This window comes from Bubalus kerabau, chromosome X (assembly GCF_029407905.1).
Source record: "Bubalus kerabau isolate K-KA32 ecotype Philippines breed swamp buffalo chromosome X, PCC_UOA_SB_1v2, whole genome shotgun sequence".
Lineage (NCBI taxonomy): Eukaryota > Metazoa > Chordata > Mammalia > Artiodactyla > Bovidae > Bubalus > Bubalus kerabau.
Genome location: NC_073647.1, coordinates 28,332,310 through 28,354,433, shown reverse-complemented (window position 1 = coordinate 28,354,433; position 22,124 = coordinate 28,332,310). Strand labels below are relative to the sequence as shown.

Below are 22,124 nucleotides of genomic sequence, written 5' to 3'. Positions count from 1 at the left end.
GCTAACGAGTACACTGGAGTGCCAGTAATGAGACAGTGATGGGCATGAATAAACACAGCCTTGCTTTTGCAGATGACACCTAGGAAAGGTTCCTGTGGCATTTTTCTACTCTCTGATCAAGAATAGGCCTTGTTGTCTGGTTTGTGGTTTGCTTTCAAATCACTGAGAACTAAAGTGCATGGAGAGGGAGTGTATGAGGTGTGTGCTAGGGAGGAGGTCTAGGGATTTGCAGAAGCCAAGTTTCAGTCCTGGCTCTGCCAGTATCCAGCTACAGGAATGTGGCCAGTCCTTTCCTCTCTCTGGGCCAAGCTCTTCCAGCTGTGCAATGAACTCACCGGAAGCATATATTCCATGTAGATTTTAAGAAGTGTGGCGAGTTTTGGGAGGAAAAAAAATAACAAAACAATTCAGTAGTTAAGATATGTTTGAGACTCACTTCATTTTCTATGCCCTTCTTAGAATGTCACCATGAACTTTGACATAGTAAAGGTTCTGAGAATTTCTGAAGGAACATAACCCTTTAATGTTGTTTAACTTGGCATGTTCTCTAAATATGGGCTCCCAAAGTGACTCAGTGGTAAAGAATCACCTGCTAATGCAGGAGATTCAAGTTCAGTCCCTGGGTCAGGAGGATCCCCTGGAGGAGGAAATGGCAGCCCACTCCAGTATTCTTACCTGGAGAATCCCATGGACAGAGCAGCCTGGTGGGCTATAGTCCATGGGGTTGCAAAGAGTCAGTCATGACTGAGTGACTAAGCATGCATGTACATACTCTAAATATGTGACCATAACACACCTTTTCATGTTATTAACATGTAGTGTATCAGCAGTCAAAAGGCACCAATATACCCTAGGTTCATCTACCTCATTAATACTCAAAAGCATTCATTTTTATTGCTGAGTAATATTTCATTCTATATATGTACCACAGCTTCAGAGTGAAGTAAGTCGGAAAGAGAACAACAAATATTGTATATTAATGCATATGTATATATATATATATATACACATATATATGGAATCTAGAAGGATGGTGCTGATGAGCCTGTCTGCAGGGCAGCAGTGGAGATGCAGACATAGAGAACGGACTTGTGGACACAGTGGGGGTGGAGGGGGTGGGACGAATGGAGAGAGTAGCATGGAAACATAAACACTACCATATGTAAAACAGATAGCCAGTGGGAATTTGCTATATGACTCAGGGACCTCAAACTGGGGCTCTGTGACAATGTAGAGGGGTGGGATGGGGTGGGAGGTGGGAGGGAGGTTTGGGGGGCATGTGCATACCTATGGCTGATTCATGTTGATGTATGGCAGAAACCAACACAATATTGTAAAGCAGTTATCATTCAATTAAAAATAAAATTTAAAAAAATGTTATGGTAAGGAAAACCCAAAAAAAAGGGAGGCACCAGTAAGCTTTGGGTGATCCCCCAACTTGAAAATGCATGGGGTCGAGGAGTTGGCTCTCAAGAATTGCAGCTGACATCACAGAGATTGGGGAATGCCTGTGACATCAGGGGCTCATACCACTCCAGGCAGGGTTCTCTCAGCCTCTGCAACTTAGACAAGGCCTTCTGTAGGTGTGCCCTTCCTCACAGTGAGGACTATGCCCATGGGGGTCTAGATCCCACATGGTGAGATGCAGCAGTAGCTTTCTGGGGGTTTTAGAAAGGGCCTCAGACTCACATTTGCACTTGGTGTTAAAGAGGCATGGGGTACTCCTGCTAGTAGACGACCCTCCACTGCGACCTCATCTATTGCACCTGGGGTTTTCTCACTCACTCTGTACCTTGGCTGTGGTGTCTGCCCATTTCTCACAGGCCTGTCAGCTCTATGCAGCTTCAGTGTTCTCCACCCCTCCAGCATGAGTGACTTTGCTATTTAATCCAGCTGATCTCTTAGAAGCATCACTGTGTCCACAGGCAAAAACCAGACATTTTCTTCTCCACAAAAGTAAGTGTGTAGTTTGGGACACATGCTATTGTAGTTAGATGAGTATCCATCTCCTCCTAACAAGCTGTAGCACTCCTGAGGATTGCGAGCATATTTTATCCATTTTCTGAGGAAGACTATTCTGGACTAAGCCCTGTGGAGACTGCAAGTAAAAAGATGAGGAGTACACAGAGTCTAAAAAGTGGTACAAATGAACTTATTTACAAAACAGAAATAGAAGTCACAGATGTAAAAACCAAACTATGGTTATGGGGAGGGGAAGCAGCAGAAGGATAAACTGGGAGATTGAGATCGACATATAAACACTACGATATATAAAATGGTAGCTTGGTGGCAAAGAATCTGCCTGCCAATGTAGGAGACACAGGAAATGGTGGTTTGATCCCTGGGTCAGGAAGATCCCCTGGAGCAGGAAATAGCAACCCACTCCAGTATTCTTGCCTAGAGAATCTTATGGACAGAAGAACCTGGGGGGCTACAGTCCATGGGGTTGCAGAAAGTCAGACATGACTGAGCATGCACACATCCATGAAGGACCTACTGTATAGCACAAGGAACTCTACTCAACCCTCTGTAATGGCCTATGTGGGAAAAGAATCTAGAAGAGAGTGGAGATATATATATATCATCTGAACTAACATTTTATTTTATTTTTTAATTTTATTTTATTTTTAAACTTTACTTAGGAATATATCTACCTAAAGAAACTAAAGACCTATATATAGAAAACTATAAAACACTGGTGAAAGAAATCAAAGAGAACACTAATAAATGAACTAACATTTTAAATCAACTAAACCCCAATAAAAATTCATTAAAAAAAAAAAAGATGAGGAAGACAGTCAAGAGAGAAATCTGGAGCAGTAAGGAGACAATCACAATGCAGTGTGACATGGATTAGGCAAGAGGGAAGCACACAGTGCTGTTGGAGAATTTGATTGTTCTGGGGTGGGCGGAGATGTGTTAGGAGTTAGGGAAGGCTTTGCAGAGGATGTTCCCTTTGTATTAGAAGCATCTGTACTAGAAGGCAATGGCACCCCACTCCAGTACTCTTGCCTGGAAAATCCCATGGACGGAGGGGCCTGGTGGGCTGCAGTCCATGGGGTCGCTAGGAGTTGGACACGACTGAGCGACTTCACTTTCACTTTTCACTTACATGCATTGGAGAAGGAAATGGCAACCCACTCCAGTGTTCTTGCCTGCAGAATCCCAGGGACAGGGGAGCCTGGTGGGCTGCCGTCTATGGGGTCACTCAGAGTCGGACATGATTGAAGCGGCTTAGCAGCAGCAGCAGCAGCAGTACTGGATGTAGGAAGGACAAATGGCGATAATATTCTAGTAGAAGCAAAAGTCCAGAGGTCTGTAAGTGGAGAGTACGTAGCTGGAGGGGATCTCAGTCTAAGCACAAGTGGAAATAAAAAGCTAAATAGCAAAACTTCAAATTTTATGACACATGCTAATTCCACTAGTGATTTCCTAGAGTGCTGTGCTAGTGATGATTGTTCAAAATTGAGATACAATTCATATACCATAAAATTCACCCTTTTAAAGTGTATAATATGTATAGTGCTAGTGTATTCACAGAGTTGCACATCTATCACCAGGATCTAATTTTAGGACATTTTAACCACTATCACCCCCTCCAAAACCCCCTATTCATTAAGTAGTTACTCCCCATTCTCCTCTCATCCCAGCCCCTGGCAACCACTAGTGCCCCTTCTGACTCTATGGACTTGCCTCTTTTAGACACTTCACATAGACAGACTCACACACTATGTGATCTGTCTCTGACTTCTTTCACTCAGTGTAATGTTCTCAAGGTTCATCCATGTTGTAGGATGTATTGGTACTTCACTCCTTTTTACGGCTGAATGATATTCCATTGTGTGGGTGGACCACATGTTATTCATCATCAATTCTGAGGAGGATCTGAGGCCAACTCAAGAGCAGCAGGGAACAGAGCTGTGGCTGTGGATGTCTGCTAAGGCACTGGGTGAAAGAGGGCGACAGACCATCCTGAGGGCCACAGATTTTTTTCATCCTGCTAACAGAGGATTGGTTTATTTGCAACTACTGCCTGATACCCAGTTTGATTCAAGAAGTCTAACAAACTGATAAAATTGCACGCTTTAGGAAACATGGTACTGAATAGAATACCTTCGAAGAGATGTCCAGATATGTGCAAGGTCCTAAGAAGCCAGAGTCAGAAGAGAAGGGTGGCCAGGGATCATCTGAGCTCTCCTCTTTGCTTGCTTTTTAAAATAAAGTAATCAGGGGACTTCCCTCGTGGTCCAGTGGCTAAGACTCCACACTCCCAATGCAGGGGACCCACGTTTGACTCCTGGTCAGGGAACTAGATCCCACATGCCGCCACTAAGAGTTCACATGCCACAACTAAAAAATCTTATGTGCTGCAACTAAGACCTGGTGCAGCCAAATAAATTAATAAATAGAAAGAAACGTATTTTTTAGGGGGTTAAAAAATAAGTAAATATACATACAATTTTTAAAAGTAACCAATGCCACCAATAGCCTTTCTAAAATGACATCATTTCTGTTTTACATAATAGCCTGGAGACTTCTGAACACAGACAGACATTTTAAACAAACCAGGGGAGAATGCCTAAAAAAGCCTACAACAAGTAGAGATCCAAGTAGATGTGCCAGGAAACGCCAAGGCATGACAACAGCAAAAGAAGGATGGCCTGGCTTCCTGGTGGCTCTTCACTTCCTGTCCCAGAGTTCTGTGAGGCTCCTGTAACCCTTACAATGCTAACTCACGAGTGTTTCTATTATTTGCAGCAAGACATCCAAAATTCCTGGGAAAGTTTCTCCAGCCCACATTATTAGGGCTCAGGAAAGCTCTGTAGACTCGAGCCTGTGTTCATGCAAATGACCCCCAGGGACCAGGATTCAGATACAAATTCAGAGATGCTTCTTTATCAGTGGTATGTAGAGAATGCTATTCCCCACTTACAAGATCCAGAAATCCTGCTTAAAGATCCACGTACCTACATCACTGAATATCCTTAACCTTCTCTTGGAGGGCTCATGATGAATAGACATTTTATAATACTTGGATGGAGGAAAGTGAGAGTAATACAAACTTGTTTGAAGAGCTAAACTACAAGTTAATCCAAAGATGAAAATGATATACAGATTTGGAAATGCAAAATACTAAACAACCAGGAAAACAGTGAGAAAAGTAATCTCCATGCAAAAAGCCCCAGTTCAAGTGGCCTCAAAAGAAAACCCTATAAAATGATCCTGGTTGTGTGCCTCAAACTAAGATGTAAATAAAGACACATAGAAACATACGTTGACTTCTTAAAAACAGACTGAACGTGGTGAAAAGGAAACTACATTAAAAAGAAATAATTTTTTTTTTAGTGCCGATAAACTTAGTTTTATTTTACCCACAGCATTTCCAAATGAGGGTGGGAGTAGGGCAAAACCTAGGCGAACTTTCTCAAAAACAAAACATGCAGAGGCCTTCTCTTCTTTGAAAAAAGAATCAGTGCTGACTCTATGCAGACACCTGCTACCTGGCACTCAGCCAACTTGCTAACCAATGCTGTGTTTCAGTCTAATTAGCCAAGCACGCGTCATCCAGAATGCATTAATTATTTCTGGTGATTTTGCAGAGTATCTGGTGGGACTATTCAAGGAAAGGTGGACATAATCTTCTTTCACAAGAATCTTTACTAAGGAAACCCCTTGTATGCATTCTTGAAAATCCCAGGGACATCCGTACAAATGCATAATGTACATTTATGGAACTTTATGGATGTACGATGTACGTTTATCAAACTCTGGAAGGAACCTTCGAGAGTCTCATTACCTGCTCCTCATCCAGGGGAGAAACCAGGGTGCTCCACAAAGCTTCCAACAAGCCATGAGTAGAGAGAAGATAAATGTAAAAATTAAAATCATTTAAATGAAGTTATTATTTCAGACACACTGTAAAGATGGAAGATACTTGTCATGGAATTTTTGAAAATTAAGTGATAAGAACTCACTTACTACTTTGGTACTGGATACAAAATGGCAGAATTAGAGGGGACAGAAACTGATAGTGTCAAATCCTTGCCTGCCACTCCTTCTTAGAATCATTCTTGTGCCTCAGTGTCTCCATCTGTAAAGTGGGCAGCAGGGAACACTGTGAGTTGGATATGAGGTCATCATGATTACAAACATAGGAGCTCTCAATCTGTCTTTGCTTTGGATATGAAGGTGCATTTAGTAGCAGCACGTGGCTGGCTTTTTCCAATGTCAAGTCTCAAAGATTAGTAATATGCTTCACAATTTCCTAATTTTCCTTCCTAACATAAAGGGATCAAACATTAGATAATGACAGCCAAACAATTAGAAAAAACAAGCACAATATTTTATTCAATATTTAGATTTTCTTTTCTAAATATTAATATCCGTTGTTATTTATTGAACACCTATAAGTAAAAGATAATGGATGAAGCACATTCCCTACTATATTTCATTGATCCTCCCAGCCACCCAATAGGGTAAATTCTAGAATGATTTCTATCTTACAGATGAAGAAAGAGAAGAGGTAAAATGACTTGCCCAGGGCCACTCATCTGAGTGATAGAACTGGCTGAACTTTTTACAAAATTTACAATTTGTTGCTCTGGATTTAATGTAAGACTTTTTGAGATCTCTAAAATAGGACACTTAATTGTAAGGCATAACACAGAATGTTAGTTCAGCAAAATTCAGAATATCTGGAATGTTACCATTACTTCCCAAACTAGACTGAAGGTAGATTGAGGTTCAGGGCTTATATGTAATGAAGAAAGAAAAATGAGTCTCCCATTTATTTATTCCTTAGGTACTAGGCTCCCCTTCATGGACCACAGCCTTGTCATGGTAAAGGAACTTTCATAACTCAATGAAGCCAAGAGTCATGCTGTACAGAGCCACCCAACATGGACAGGTCATAGTGAAGATCTCTGACAAACTGCGGTCCACTGAAAGAGGGAATGGCAAACCACTCCAGTATTCTTGTCTCCAGAATCCCATGAACAGTATGAAAAGGCAAAAAGATATGACACCAGAAGATGAGCCCCCCCAGGTTAGAAGGTGTCCAATATGCTACTGAGGAAGAGGAGAGGGCAATTACTAATAGCTCTAAAACTTATATGGAGAGTACATCATGTGAAATGCTGGCTGGATGAATCACAAGTCACAATCAAGATTGCTGGGAGAAATATCAACGGCCTTAGGTATGCAGATGATACCACTCTAATGGCAGAAAGCAAAGAGGAACTAAAGAGCCTCTTGATGAGAGTGAAAGAGGAGAGTGAAAAAGCTGACTTAAAACTCAACATTCAAAAATTTATGGTCCTGGCATCTGGTCCCATCACTTCATGGCAAATAGAAGGGGAAAAAGTAGAAGCAGAGACAGATTTTATTTTCTTGGTCTCCAAAATCACAGCAGATGGTGACTGCAGCCATGAAATTAAAAGACATGTGCTCCTTGGAAGGAAAGCTATGATGAACCTAGACAGTGTGTTAAAAGGCAGAGACATCACTTAGCCAACAAAGGTCCATCTAGTCAAAGCTATGGTTTTTCCAGTAGTCATGTACAGATGTGAGAGCTGGATCATAAAGAAGGTTGAGTGCCAAAGAATTGATGCTTTCAAACTGTGTTGCTGGAGAAGTCTCTTGAGAGTCCCTTGGACTACAAGAAGATCCAACCAGTCCAACCTAAAGGAAATGAACCCTGAATATTCATTGGAAGGACTGATGCTAAAGCTGAAACTCTAATACTTGGCCACCCGATGTGAAGAGCTGACTCATTGGAAAAGACCCTGATGTTGGGAACGATTGAGGGCAGGAGGAGAAGAGGGTGTCAGAGGATGAGATGGCTGGATGGCATCACCAATGCAATGGACACGAGCTTGGGCAAACTCTGGGAGATAGTGAAGGACAAGGAAGCCTGTGGTGCTGCAGTTCATGGGGTCGCAAAGAGTCGGACAGGACTTAATGACTGAACAAGAACAACAGCTAGGCTACAGGCATGCCCCCAGGAGATTTGAGAGGCTCTCATGTGCATCATCTCACTTAGTTACCAGGAGAACCATAAAAAGTGTCATGATTTATATGCTGCAGATGAACAAACAGGATAAGAGAGTTCACGTAACCTGTCTGAGGTCACACACAAAGTAAAAGGCAGAGTGGTGACTGGAACCCAGATTTGTGATTCCAAGTTCATGTTCTTTCCACGATACCATGTTGCCTTTTCATACACTCATATGAACCCCACGTAATGTACCCTATGCCCTGAAGCATTGCCTACACAGACCAGGTATTTAATCCAGTGGCCGCTTGAATACCGCATGAACAATTACTGTGACATAGGGAGTGTTTTAAGGTTTCTTTACAGGTTTCACTTTTAGTCTCACAACAATCCTGTGAGGTTTGTTCTATTATTTTAATTTTACAAATGAGGAAAAGAAGGCTTACAGTGGATGAACAACTTTCCCAAAGTCATTCAAACAGGAATTTATCTTCTTCCAAATTCTGACTCTTAATTTTTGGTAATCTCTGCAGGTAATGATAAGGAGTCTCTTTTCCTTTGGCATCCTGCTGATGGTCAGAAGGAAGACAAGAAAGAGGAAGGAGGAGCCAGTAAATACAAAAGATGTAGTTCTGCTCTTAATGGAATGGAGGGTAGGGGTGGACAGGAGTGGAAGGAGAGGACACTCAGTACCTAGAAGTCAAGTCAGTCAAACCAAAGTTCCATAGAGAGCACCTCAGTAGCACACTAGAGACTCTGTGTAAACTTGCACCAGCCACAGATGGTGGTCTTGTCCAACGGAACCCTTTTTTGTGGCAGTCACTGCTAACTTTAGCAAAGAGAAATTAGGAGAGCAGAGGGTCTGTTCCTTCAAGTTAATCTGGATTCCAGCAAAAGGCATATGTGAAGTGCCTTCCCAGGTAGTAGATTTGTTACATAGAGTGCCCGTGATTCAAAAACTCATTCATTCTTTTAAAGTTATGCCCCTCGGCATTCTTATCACTTTCTTTAATTCCATTCTTGTCCCTTTACAATTTCCATAGAAAATTCTGTTGCCAATGAGAGTCAGCATGATGGGAAAAGAGAGTTGCTCTACAGATCTTGAAGGCAACAGACAACACTGTGCTTGTCAAACTGATCAAAATGTTAGATTTAATTATACAAATGTAACAACTTAGTGGCCTTTCATAGTACTCTCCCCAAGGACTGTTGGGTCGGAGCGCCAATTCATTCTGTCAGCTTGACTGCTTTCAACTATTAGAAACGGTTCCCTTGAGAAGAGCAGGAAATCAGTTATGATCTTTTGTCTCTGATCTGAGGTCCAGGAAAGTCACTATTCTAGTGACTGAGCCACAGATTTCCCCCTGATTTCACTCTCAGTTCCTCAATTAGGTCACTATTACCCATGAAAGCTGCTGAGACTTAACAGATGGAGGCTGTCCTCAGAAGTGGCTGAGGGACGATGGAGGCTCGTCAATGATGGTACTGCCAGCCCCCATAACATCTGGATGAGCAGTTAGCTCCTAATTCTTATCATGGACCAGCTCCCCCTTGGCTCTCTGGCCAGGAACCAATGTGAGAGAGTGGCTTCTGGAAAAACAGAGATGTTCATTGGACTCTAATAACTCTCTCCCAATGGCTGGTCATGGACACTTCTGTTTCCCCATCTACAAAGATGACAGCCACCTCTTGCATAATGAACCATCCCCACTGTGTGCCCAATTCATACATAGCTCTGCAGATGTGATCTCCTTGTGCCCACTATCCAAATGGGGCTAAGGGCACCAAGGAAATGAACAGACATCCTCTTTTGCCCCTAGAGACCAGGCATGCAGTCTGAGAGCTGCATGGTCTTGGGGGGAGGGTGGGCGAGGCTGCACAGGAGGCAGGGTTCTTTTCTCTATGTGTCTCATATTCCTCCATGGGAGAGCAGAAGGCTCATTTCTTTTTAAAATTGTTTTAGCTTTCGTGTATCCTTCAGTGATGTTTAATACATTGACAGGATTGTACAATCATCACCACAATTCAAGAACTGTCTGTCAGCCTCAAAATATCTCTTATTCCCATTTTCCCTAGTCCCACTCCTAGCTTTTCTTTCTCTATGGATTTGCTGTTTCTAAACATTTCACATAAATAGAATCATAAAACATGTGATCTTTCTTCACTGGTTTTCTTCCCTTAGTACAATATGTGAAGGTTGTAGCATATATATGAGTGGTTCATTTCTTTTAACCACTGGGTAGTCTTTGAAAGCTATTTCTTAGCGCCTTTCCCCTCAATTTCATCAGTTAAACAAGGCTCTGAGGTGCGGCCCTGCACAGTCCAGCTGCTGCTCACTTCTTCAGATTCATCTCTCACCACTCCCACTCCCCATGCCGCAGGCATATGCTATGTGCGCCGTACTTAGTCGTTCAGTCGTGTCCGACTCTGCGACCCCAAGGACTGTAGCCCACCAGGCTCCTCTGTCCATGGGATTCTCCAGGCAAGAATACTGGAGTGGGTTGCCATGCCCTCCTCCAGGGGATCTTCCCAACCCAGGTCTTGAACCCAGGTCTCACATTGCAGGCGGATCCTTTACCGTCTGAGCCATCAGGGAAGCCACAAGCATCCCGGCCCTCTTCTAGGTCCTCACATGTACCATGTCTAGTCTACTGCAGGACTATGGGAAATGCGGTCCCATTTCCCTAAACACTAGCCCCTCCAACATGCACACACATACCTCACTTAATTAATTCCTACTAATCCTTCGGATCTCTGTTTAAAACGTATTCCCTCAGAAAATCCTGCCCTGACCCTTCAGCCTGGGTCTGACTTTTACATGCTTTCTTAGCATCTCCATCAGAGCTCTTATTTTCTGTGTACTTGGTTCACGCCATGTGTAATTCTTTAAGACCTGTCCCGTGCCCCTCCACATGCCTTCTGCACTTCCACTCAAGTCCCCCTCCCCTTCCACTGAGCTATAAATGTAACCAGGGCTGGCATCGCATCTGCTTTGGTTACCACCAGCCCAAGACCAGACACACAGCTGGTGTGCTGTAAATGTTCTCTCTTGCCTGCCTGCCTGAGTCTTTGCCTCTGGCGCTGCAGATACTAAATCTTCTCTCTTCATGTCTAATTCTCTCATCACAGCAGGAGGAATCCGTACTTTATAAGCCACGGAGTTCCTAAATGTGTCAGTCTACAAAGATGGGCTGTTTTCGATGGGTACCATCAACAGGTGGAAGATAAAGTCAACCTGACAGCTAGAATGTAGTCGGTACAAAGTGTCCTGGAGGCCCGCTGCCCACTGTGGAATGGAGGGAATGTCCCCAAGTGATGAGAACTCCTGAACACTTCTCAGCTTTTCAAGTAGCTCCCGGGGAAGACCCGGGGGGCAGCCTTGTTCTGCGAGCCGCTCACTCAGGCTTTCATGTAAGGCCCATTCCAGCGCACCAAGCGGCACTTTGACTGGCTGTCTGTTTGACTCTGCTTTCAACACCTCTCTCCAAAATATGACATATGTCAGAATGAATCCAAGTAGCCTTCCAGCCAGCTTTTGAGGCCACACAAAGCTCTCCACCCATTGGACACACTGAAAGACACTTGATGCTGTTTGAGAACACTTCTCTTAATCTGCTGATAACCTTTTCTGTCTGGCTGGCCAGACCCAAGAAAACATGGCTTTTCATTTGGGCCGATTTAAAATAAAACCATCCCGAACCATCAACTGCTAAAAAACGTGTCGTTGTACTTGGGTGCCTTTGCTTTTGAGTCTTGGCAGGAGATTCTTAAGGGGCAAATGGATTAAATAAATGAATGCCAATCACAACAACAGCAGCGGAGAGTAATAATTCAATTCAACCAGCAGTTACTGAGTCCTTACCATGTGCAGGGCCCTGCACGCAGTCCCTGGGGGATAGAGATGAATAAACTGTGGTTTCTGCCCTCCGGGAGCTCGTGATCTGGAAGAGAGGACAGGAGTGCCCATAAATAATGCTAATAAGGATGGTGCTTGGGAACACTGGCGGAGAAGTGCAAGCAAGGGGCTCCAGGAGTGAGAGGAGGGAACATTAATTTCAACTGAGACCAGGAGAGCTTTCTTGGAAGAGAAAGGAATAAATATGACGCACTGTTTTATTCTCACAACATCAGAAGAAAAGACTTTTGACTATTCTGCTTGGATCTAGAGAGGGCCCCTGGACTGCCTGGGAAGTGCAAGTTCCACTTGAATACAGTTCATTGGTTCCAGGGGAGGAAGGTAGAAAGCATATCCCTGACCATCAGACCCCAGAAGAAGCAGTTCTGCTTTACCCATCAGCCCAAAGATCCTGTTCCAACTCCCTGATGCCCCATCACCAGCCACAAAGGCACACAGCCTTCTAGACGTGGCTCTGGTCCCCTGTTGCTGAACTGAAGTCACCTCCTCTGTGTAAACTGCCTTATTCCCACCTGATGGCAGGGATGCACACCGGTGAAGGAGCAGGAAGTCCTGGCGGGGTCAGCCTGCTTCCAAGGTTCCTGTGGTCTCGGGTACAATTAGGACATCACTCCCTATGTATACCTGTCCTAGCAAAAGGTCAGACACTCACATCCCCTAGGCTTGCAAAGATCTGACAACATCGATGTTAGGGGCGGCTGCATTTCAACAGGAGTCTAAGCCTTTACCACTGGGAGCATGGGGACCTGACAGGCTGGGCTTTCCCTAAACCTTAGTTGACTCTGCTTATCTGACCTGAGGGTAGAAAATAGTTTGCAGCTTGGTGTGAAACAGTGGGTGCCCTATTTAGGAAAAAAAAAAAAAACACCCTTTCAAGGTTAAAGGATGAAAGCATTTGACAAGCTGGGAACAACAGCTAATCAACATTTCAAAGAGGTGAGTAACAGGTAATAAATACTGTGAAGCCCAGAGCCCCAGAATGTGGCCTCTGATGAACACTCTCCGCTTGACCTTGTCAGGGCAGCAGAGGGATACAGGGTCACAAGAGTTGGGAGTCCAGGTGGACTCCAGGTGGAAGGAACTGGCTACACCACCTGCCAACTAAAGAGCTGAGTCTGGGCAAGTGACTTCAACCCTTTGAGCCTCACACTCTTCACCTGGAAACTGGGTCCAGTGATTGCTCCCTCACAGAATTGTGGAAAGGTTCATTATTGAGCTGATGATGTTGTGTATATGGCCTAGCACACTACTTGGTACACAGTAGGAGTATAATGAGTCCCCACCTTTTCTTCTGCTTCTCCTACCCTCTTGTCTCTTTCCCCTCTAAAACCAGCCATTAGATGCTGCTGCTGCTGCTGCTGCTGCTAAGTTGCTTCAGTCGTGTCCGACTCTGTGTGACCCCATAGACGGCAGCCCACCAGGCTCCCCCATCCCTGAGATTCTCCAGGCAAGAGCACTGGAGTGGGTTGCCATTTCCTTCTCCAATGCATGAAAGTGAAAAGTGAAAGTGAAGTCGCTCAGTCGTGTCCGACTCTTAGCAACCCCATGGACTGCAGCCTTCCAGGCTCCTCCGTCCATGGGATTTTCCAGGCAAGAGTACTGGAGTGGGGTGCCATTGCCTTCTCCCCATTAGATGCTAGTGAAGCATAATCTTAGTATTTTCTGTGGTTATTCACTGATGTTAGTGAGTTAGTTGAACAGTTCAGTTTCTCTAAGGTGCTTTTCTGTGAGGTGAGCTGCAGAGTGTTCCCTCTAGAGGTCATGAGTCCTCAACAACAAACAAAAGAGCTCCCCTCTCCCAGCTGAATTAAGGGAATGATTGGGCAATTTCGCCAGCATCTAAGGGAGCTCCTATGTGTTGGTGGTAAGAGATTTTCTCAGGACCTCAGAATTCGTCCCTTTGAAAAAATGGCTGCTTGCTCTAGCTGTATTCAATACCACAGCCTTTTGGATTTTGTCAGGTGAAGGTCAAAGGTGTAGAGATACTCTGCTCTGAAGGCCAGAGGTCTCTGAGCAGAGCAGATTGAAAAGGTGCAATGAAACATGGCCAAGTGATGAGTTAGGCCTGTGGTCCAGGTGCAAGGGATGCACATTCGAGGCAGGCAGGGCACCAGGGAGGGGAATGGAAGTGGAAGAAAAGCCTAAGTAACAGCCCTGTTCACTTGTTTCTCTAGTCCTCTGGATTGAAATACCATCTATATGCTGAGAACTCCAAAATTTTATGCCTAACCAAGACCATTCCCTAAATTTCACACACATATATACCTCCAACAGAACATCTTCACTTGAATATTTAGCAGCTACCTTAAGCTCAGTATGTCTACAACTTCATGTTGAACCCCGCCCTCCAAGACATGTTCCTCCCTCAACTGTTCCCATCTCCATAAATGGGATCACCATTCATCTACTTGCTCAGACCAAACATCTTCAGGTTACCCCTGACTTTTCTCTTTTTTTCTAACATCTTTCATTTCAGTTCAGTTCAGTCGCTCAGTCATGTTCAACTCTTTGTGACCCCATGGACTGCAGCATGCCAGGCCTCCCTGTCCATCACCAACTCCCGGATCCTACTCAAACTCATGTCCATTGCATCGGTGATGCCATCCAACTATCTTATCCTCTGTTGTTCCCTTCTCCTGCCTTCAGTCTTTCCCAGCATCAGGATCTTTTCAAAGGAGTCATTTCTTCACATCAGGTGGCCAAAGTATTGGAGCTTCAGCTTCAGCATCAGTCCTTCCAATGAATATTCAGGACTGATTTCCTTTAGGATGAACTGGTTGGATCTCCTTGCAATCCAAGGGACTCTCAAGAGTCTTCTCCAACACCACAGTTCAAAAGCATCAATCTTTGGTGCTCAGTGTTCTTTATAGTCCAACTCTCACATCCATACATGACTAGTTTCTTTCTAGCCCATCAGAAATCTTATCGACTCTTCCTTCAGCATACATTCACAATGTAACCCTATCTCCCTAGCCCTGTCACTGGCCCTGCAGTCTAAACAACTCACATTCCTCACCTGTATTTCTGGACTAGCCTCCCAAAATATCCCCCTTATTCCTGGTCCTCATGTTGTCTGCTAAGCATGGTAGCCAGAGTGGTCCTGAGTAGCGGTCAGTTCATGCCACACCTCTGCTTGAAACTTCTCCTTAACGATCCATCTCAGAATAAAATTCAAAGTTTTGCTTAGAGCCATGAGGCCCTATATGATTGGGCTCCCCTCTATCTTTCTGAGTTCATGTCCCACCACTCTTCCCACACTAGGAACCAGCTCCATTCACTTCCCTGCTATTCCTTAAATATGCCTTAGCATATCTCCACATCAGAGCCTTGGGATTTGCAGAACTCTCTGCCTGGGATGCCCAGGTATTTGCAGATCTTGTCCTCGCACTTGATTTAGGTCTCTTCCCAGTCATCCCTTTGGCACCACAACAAAAGAATGCACACACACAGTCCTGTTGGTTACCATCTGCCCCTGACCCTGCTTTGATCTTCTTATCAACTATGACCATCTGACATTTCTTTGGTTACCATCTTCCCTCCCTGCACTAGACAAAAAGCTTCTTTTCACTTCAAGATTCATATTTTAAAATCTAAGTTTCTCTGTGATTTCCCTCTACAAATTCTCTGCCTTCCTTAAGAATCCTCCCATGTATTCCTCCACCCAGATCATTTGTAGTGGCAGTCAGGGTGGCATTTCAGAAAGCTTCCCAACCCTTTTGAATTGTCTTCTCTTGTAGAGTCTCATGCTATGGACTTGGACTTCAGACTTGCCTCAGCCATCCCCCTTCCAGAGGGCAAAGACTGTGGTTTTTTCACTCACTCCTTTAGGGTTTTATCACTTCTGCCTCCCAAATGATTCCCTCTGTTGGTCAGAATTAGGTTTAAAGCCACAGTCCCTATAGTTGTTTTCTCTAGGGAACTGTCAGAGCAATTTTGATAACTTTTCAGCTGCTCCCTTGTCAGGTGCACTATAACACTCCCCATAGAGTACCTATAATATCTACGATCAAAGAGTTACAAACCATGCATTCTTTACAAACAATAGTATGCACATGGTATAATATCAACTAGTATAAACACAAAATGCATGAAGACTAACTATCCCTCCTTCTTTACCAGTTCTCCAGTTACTCTCCATGGCAACCACTTCCCCCAGATCCCTGTGGACCCTTTGAAAGAGGACTCCATTATTTTGCGGAAATGATCTATATCCATTGTTTTAAAGGAAAATCACATCTTTCAGAAAGAGTTCATAGCAGCACTCTCTACAATAGCCAAGACATGGAAACAACCTAAATGTCCATCGACAGAGGAATGGATAAAGAAGATGTTTTACATATATACAGTGGAATATTGCTGTTTAGTTGCCAAGTCATGTCTGACTCCTGCATTAAAAGTAAATTCTTTACCACTGAGCCACCTGGGAATTCCACAATGGAATATTACTCAGCCATAAAAAAGAATGAAATAATGCTATTTGCAGCAACATGGATAGACCTAGAGATTGTCATATTAAGTGAAGTCAGTCAAAGACAAATATCATATATGATATTGCTTAAACATGGCCTCTAAAAAATGATACAAAAGAGCTTATCTATGAAAGAGACTCACAGACAGAATAGATTCTATAGAACAAACTTGTGGTTGCCAAGGGGAAGGTGATGGGGGAAGGAATTGAGTAGGGATTTGGACTTAGCAAGTGCAAACTATTATGTATTAAATGGATAAACAACAAGGTCCTACTGTAGAGCACAGGGAGTTATATTCAATATCCTGTGACATAAATTTGGTATAAAAAACAACAGAAAGGTTTTTCTTTTTTTTTTTATCATTTCTACCTCCTGTGATAAACCATAATGAAAAAGAACATGAAAAAGAATACATATATATAACTGAATCATTTTGCTGTACAGCAGAAATTAATACATTGTAAGTCAACTATACTTCAAGAAAGTAAATTTTAGGGTTCAGGATGGGGAACACATGTATACCCGTGGCAGATTCATTTTGATATTTGGCAAAACTAATACAATATTGCAAAGTTTAAAAATAAAATAAAAAAATTAAAACAAAAAAATAAAAAAAAAATCACTCAGAAACTAAAAGACTTTAAAAAATAATCTAGAATAAAATGACACTATTCAGAGAAAACAATATTAATATTTTAATATATCCCATTATACTCTCTCTCTCCCCACATCCTCTAACAGCACATAAGTAGAACCATAGTGTACATGTTACGTATTTTCTACCTTTTTCACTTAACATAATGTCACAGACTACTTTCCATATCGACACCTGTATATCTAAGTGAATGTCAGTTCAGTATACTGTATGACTTCACCCTCTCTCCTAGCAGATAAGCTCCTTTGAGATAGGGCAGCCCCTTCTGCCTCCCACTGAATTCAGGCTGGTCCCACTGAATTCCAGTGAGTACTATGATCCCATGTGTGTTGTCCTGCATTAGACCTTCAGGCTGGCTTTGCATATCACATAGATCAAGTCATAAAAATTCCAGGATCTAAATTTTGTTTTCCAGTCGCTTTCTAATCACTGTTCTCATGGCAATATTACTTGTTGTTAGGACCTTCAAAGTCATTTTCAATGTTGAAAAAATTACATGTAGGTCTCATGGGACAGTGTTCTAAGAAAACTATGTAAGTAAATAAATAAGTGTTAGTCACTCAGTCATGCCCAACTCTTTGTGACCCCATGGACTGCAGCCCACCAGTCTCCTCTGTCCATGAGATTTTCCGGGCAAGGATACTGGAGTGGGTTGTCATTTCCTTCTCCACGGGATCTTCCCAACCCAGGGATCGAACCTTGGTCTCCTGCACTGCAGGCTGATTTTTACCAACTGAGCTATAAGGGAAGCCCCAAGAAAACTATATCAGTTCAGTTCAGTTCAGTTGCTCAGTCGTGTCTGACTCTTTGCGACCCCATGAATCGCAGCACGCCAGGCCTCCCTGTCCATCACCAACTCCCAGAGTTCACCCAGACTCACGTCCATCGAGTCAGTGATGCCATCCAGCCATCTCATCCTCTGTCGTCCCCTTCTCCTCCTGCCCCCAATCCCTCCCAGCATCAGAGTCTTTTCCAATATAGCCATCATTAATTTTTAACAATTGTCATTGTTATTAATAACAATATTCATTGAGCATTTATTCTGTAACAAGCACCATTGTAGCAATTAATTAACAAAAACAAAAATTCTTGTTCTTGTGCAACTTATTTTCTAGTGGGACAAGACAGACAGTAACCAAAACAATATTTCAGATGGTGATAATTGTTGAGAAGAAAAACAGCAAGGTAAGGGGCAGTGAGTGACCACAGGGGTGGGTATGTGTGTGTTGTTGCACCCACAGAACCAGTGATGACTTCTCTGATGAGGAGACAATTGGGAAGAGATCCATATGAAATGAGGGGCAAGTTCTGCAAATATCTGGGTAAAGAGCATTCCTGGCTGAGGGTTCAGGAAATGCCAAGGCCCTAATTTGAGGATATGCTTTGCATCTTTAAGGAACAGCATGAGGCTTCATTCTGTTCTGAGCAAGAACAAAGTCAGGGGAGAGGTATGCTGCTAGGGATTGAAGGAGCAATGCTGATGGAATTCAAGAACAGCAGAACTCCAAATGTTTTGTTTTCTCTGAAAAAGGCAATGAGCTTCAGCTGAAGGTTAGAAAAGAACTTTAGTTAAGAGTCAGCAGAAGACCAAAATTGAGATGAGAGTGTAAGAGAACACAGAGGAGTTATAGAAATGAGTTTAAAAGTCCTTACTCAGATGACAGTGTCCCCAAAAGAGAGAGCTTAGAAAAAAAGAAGACACAGATACACACACACACACACACACACACACACACACACACACACACAGAATACTATTATGCTATCATGCCAGAGTTTGAGGAATCAGAGAAAATAGGAGAGGATTTGAAATCAAGAAAATAGATACCTATTCTGATTTTCGAAAGTGGCAAAGATGAGATGATTCTGGACATTACAAATTCGTGAGTCTGATGTTAATATTGAATAAAGTGAACCAAATGGAACGTTAAATGTATGGTTTAGGTATATCTAATAGAATTTGTAGTGGTTGCCAAGGCCATAAATGATTATTGGGACCCAAAACAGGTTCACTAGGAACAAGACATATCTGATTAACATTAATTTCTTCTTTGGCAGGGTTTCAGACTGGGAACCCTGGAAATACGGTAGGCAGAAAATCTGGAAGCATCAAGGCATCTGGAAGTACTGTTACTTGGGTACTGAGCCAGAAGTAATCTGCTGGTGGTGTGGTATTGAGGTCTGTCTTGGTCAGTGATTTTTTTCTTTTTTTCTGTGCTGGGTCCTCATTGTGGTGCACAGGCTCTTCATTGCAGTGCACAAACTTCTCTAGTTGTGGTGTGTAGGCTTAGTTGCCCCCTGGCATGTGCAATCTTAGTTCCCCAACCAGGGATCAAACCCACGTCCCCTGCATTGGAAGGTGGATTCTTAACCACTAGGTCACCAAGGAAGTCCCCGTGATCAGTGACTTTATTGAAAACTTGCATCAGTAGAAGGCCACTTAATAGATCTGGATATGACACAAAGCTAGAAAGACTAGTAAATATCTTGGTTGACTGAAAGGGGATCCCAAAATAATGCAATTTAGAAGAATGATGGACAGAATTTAGACCAATGAAATTTAATAGATTAAATACATGATTTTGCATTTGAGCACAAAAAGCACTCATGATAAGAGCTTCAAGTTTTTTTTAATTAATTTGTTTATTTTAATTGGAGGCTAATTACAATAGTGTGGTGGTTTTTGCCATACATTGACATGAATCAGCCACGGGTGTACATGTGTCTCCTCATCCTCAACCCCCCTCCCACCTCCCTCACCATCTCTTCCCTCTGGGTTGTCCCAGTGCACCAACTTTGGGTGCCCTGTTTCATGCATCAAACTTGGATTGGTCATCTATTTCACCTAAGGTAATATACATGTCTCAATGCTATTCTCTCAAATTATCCTGCTCTCGCCTTCTCCCACAGAGTCCAAAAGTCTGTTTTTTATATCTGTGTCTCTTTTGCTGTCTCGTATATAGGTTCATTGTTACCATCTTTCTAAATTCCATATATATATATATATATGTTAATATACTGTATTGGTGTTTTTCTTTCTGACTTACTTCATTCTGTATAATAGGTTCCGGGTTCATTCACCTCATTAGAACTGACTCAAATGTGTTCATTTTAATAGCTGAGTAATATTCCATTGTGTATATGTACCACAACTTTCTTATCCATTCATCTGCTGATGGACATCTAGGTTGCTTCCATGTTCTATCTATTATAAACAGTGTTGCTATGAACATTGGGGTACACATGTCTCTTTCAATTCCTGGATGCAGGGGACCCTGTTGAGCTTGTTCATGGCCAAAGCTATGGTTTTTCCAGTAGTTATGTATGGATGTGACAGTTGGACCATAAAGAAAGCTGAGCATCAAATAATTGATGCTTTCAAACTGTTGTGTTGGAGAAGATTCTTGAGTCTCTTGGACTGCAGGGAGTTCAAACCAGTCAGTCCTCAAGGAAATCAATCCTGAATATTCATTAGAAAGACTGATGCTGAAGCTGAAGCTCTAATACTTTGGCCACCTGATGCAAAGAACTGACTCATTAGAAAAGACGCTGATGCTGTGAAAGATTGAAGGCAGGAGGAGAAGGGAACAAGGATGAGATGGTTGGATGGCATCACCGACACAACAGACATGAGTTTGAGCAAACTCCAGGAGATGGTGAAGGACAGGGAAGCCTGGCATGCTGCAGTCCATGGGTCACAAAAAGTCAGACACGACTGAGCAACTGAACAATGCTTTCATGACCTAGCATGATAGCTGCTTCATAGTATATACTCACTGACTGAATAATGGGCTGGTCCTGCTTTATTCTGCCTTGGTCACCTCATGGCTCAATTTCCACTGTCAGTTCTGTCTACTGCATTTTGATGGGGATACTGACAACCTGCTAAGAAATGAGCAGGATGGTGAAAGGAATAAAAACCATAGCTGGGACTTCCCTGGTGGTCCAGTGGCTAAGATTCCATGTTCCCAATACAAGGGGCCCAGGTTTGATCCATGGTCAGGGAACCATATCCCACATGCTGCAACTAAAAGATCCTGCATGCCACAACTAAGACCCAATGTAGCCAGAGAAATAAATATTTTTAAAAACCCCACCATATCCTATTGAATCAATCAATGACTGTATACTAAGCGCTAAATAAAACATGCCCAGTCCCTGCCCTCGTGGTGCTTACATTTAATGGGAGAGACAGATAAACCTATAAACAGACACCTAATCATTTTTGGGGGAGTGATGTGTGCTGTGAAGAAAAATATATGGGGGGTGGGGACATCATGATGGACATGGGAATGGGGTTTCTTTTTGAGACGATGGTCAGGGAAGGCCTCTCTGAAGAGCTGATATTTAGGCAAAATGAAAGAAATAAACAAACCTGGCTGCTACCTGAGGGAAGAGCATTTCTGGTAGCAGGAAGAAAAAGTACAAAGGCACTGAGACAAGAAAATGCTGTACATGTTTCAGGGACAGAAGGAAGCCATGTGGCATGGGCAAGGAGCAAGAGATTAGGCTACAGGAGAAGCCAGGGTCTCCTCCCGAGAAAAGTCACAAAAGCTGGGAACATTCAGACTGAATGGTAGGGGAGGGGAAGAGGGGTGTAGCTACAGAAAGGGAACAGGCTATCTTCAAATATATACAGGTCTGTGGTGTGTAAGAGAGATCAAATGTGTTCTGGAAGACACCACTGTACTCCCATTGGATAGATGGGTTGAATCTACTGGGAGAAAAATTTCTCTTCAACAAGAACTTTGTATCTGTCAGAGTTCTTTTCAGATGAATTGGGCTATTTCATAGAATAATGATCACCATGTCACTGGAGAGATCTCCAGTTGAATTGAATTGAGCCAAGGCGACCTCCCTCCTTGGAGGGGCAGGAGGAGACCTGGAAGGGATATTCAAGGCTCAGGTGGGATTAGATTCAATGCACTTTAAGGCCTGAGAGCCTAGGAGTATAAATCTGTTTCCTGAAAAGACACTCCCTGGATATGGATTATGGTCGAGGTAAACGCTTGCCAATGGAGCCAAGATTACACACAACGCTTAAGCTGCATTTAATAGTTAAGTCACTGAATCAAAATGTCAGAAAGCATT

General features: G+C 43.0%; 1 long non-coding RNA gene across 1 annotated transcript in view; it reads right to left on the bottom strand.

Annotated features, from left to right (window-relative positions):
• The window catches only part of LOC129639203 (uncharacterized), a 270,346-nt gene that overhangs the window by 72,070 nt on the left and 176,152 nt on the right, over positions 1-22,124 (bottom strand). The window contains exon 3 of the long non-coding RNA XR_008708257.1: positions 11,856-11,934. This is a non-coding gene — a long non-coding RNA (uncharacterized LOC129639203). The remainder of the gene's footprint in view (positions 1-11,855; positions 11,935-22,124) is intronic.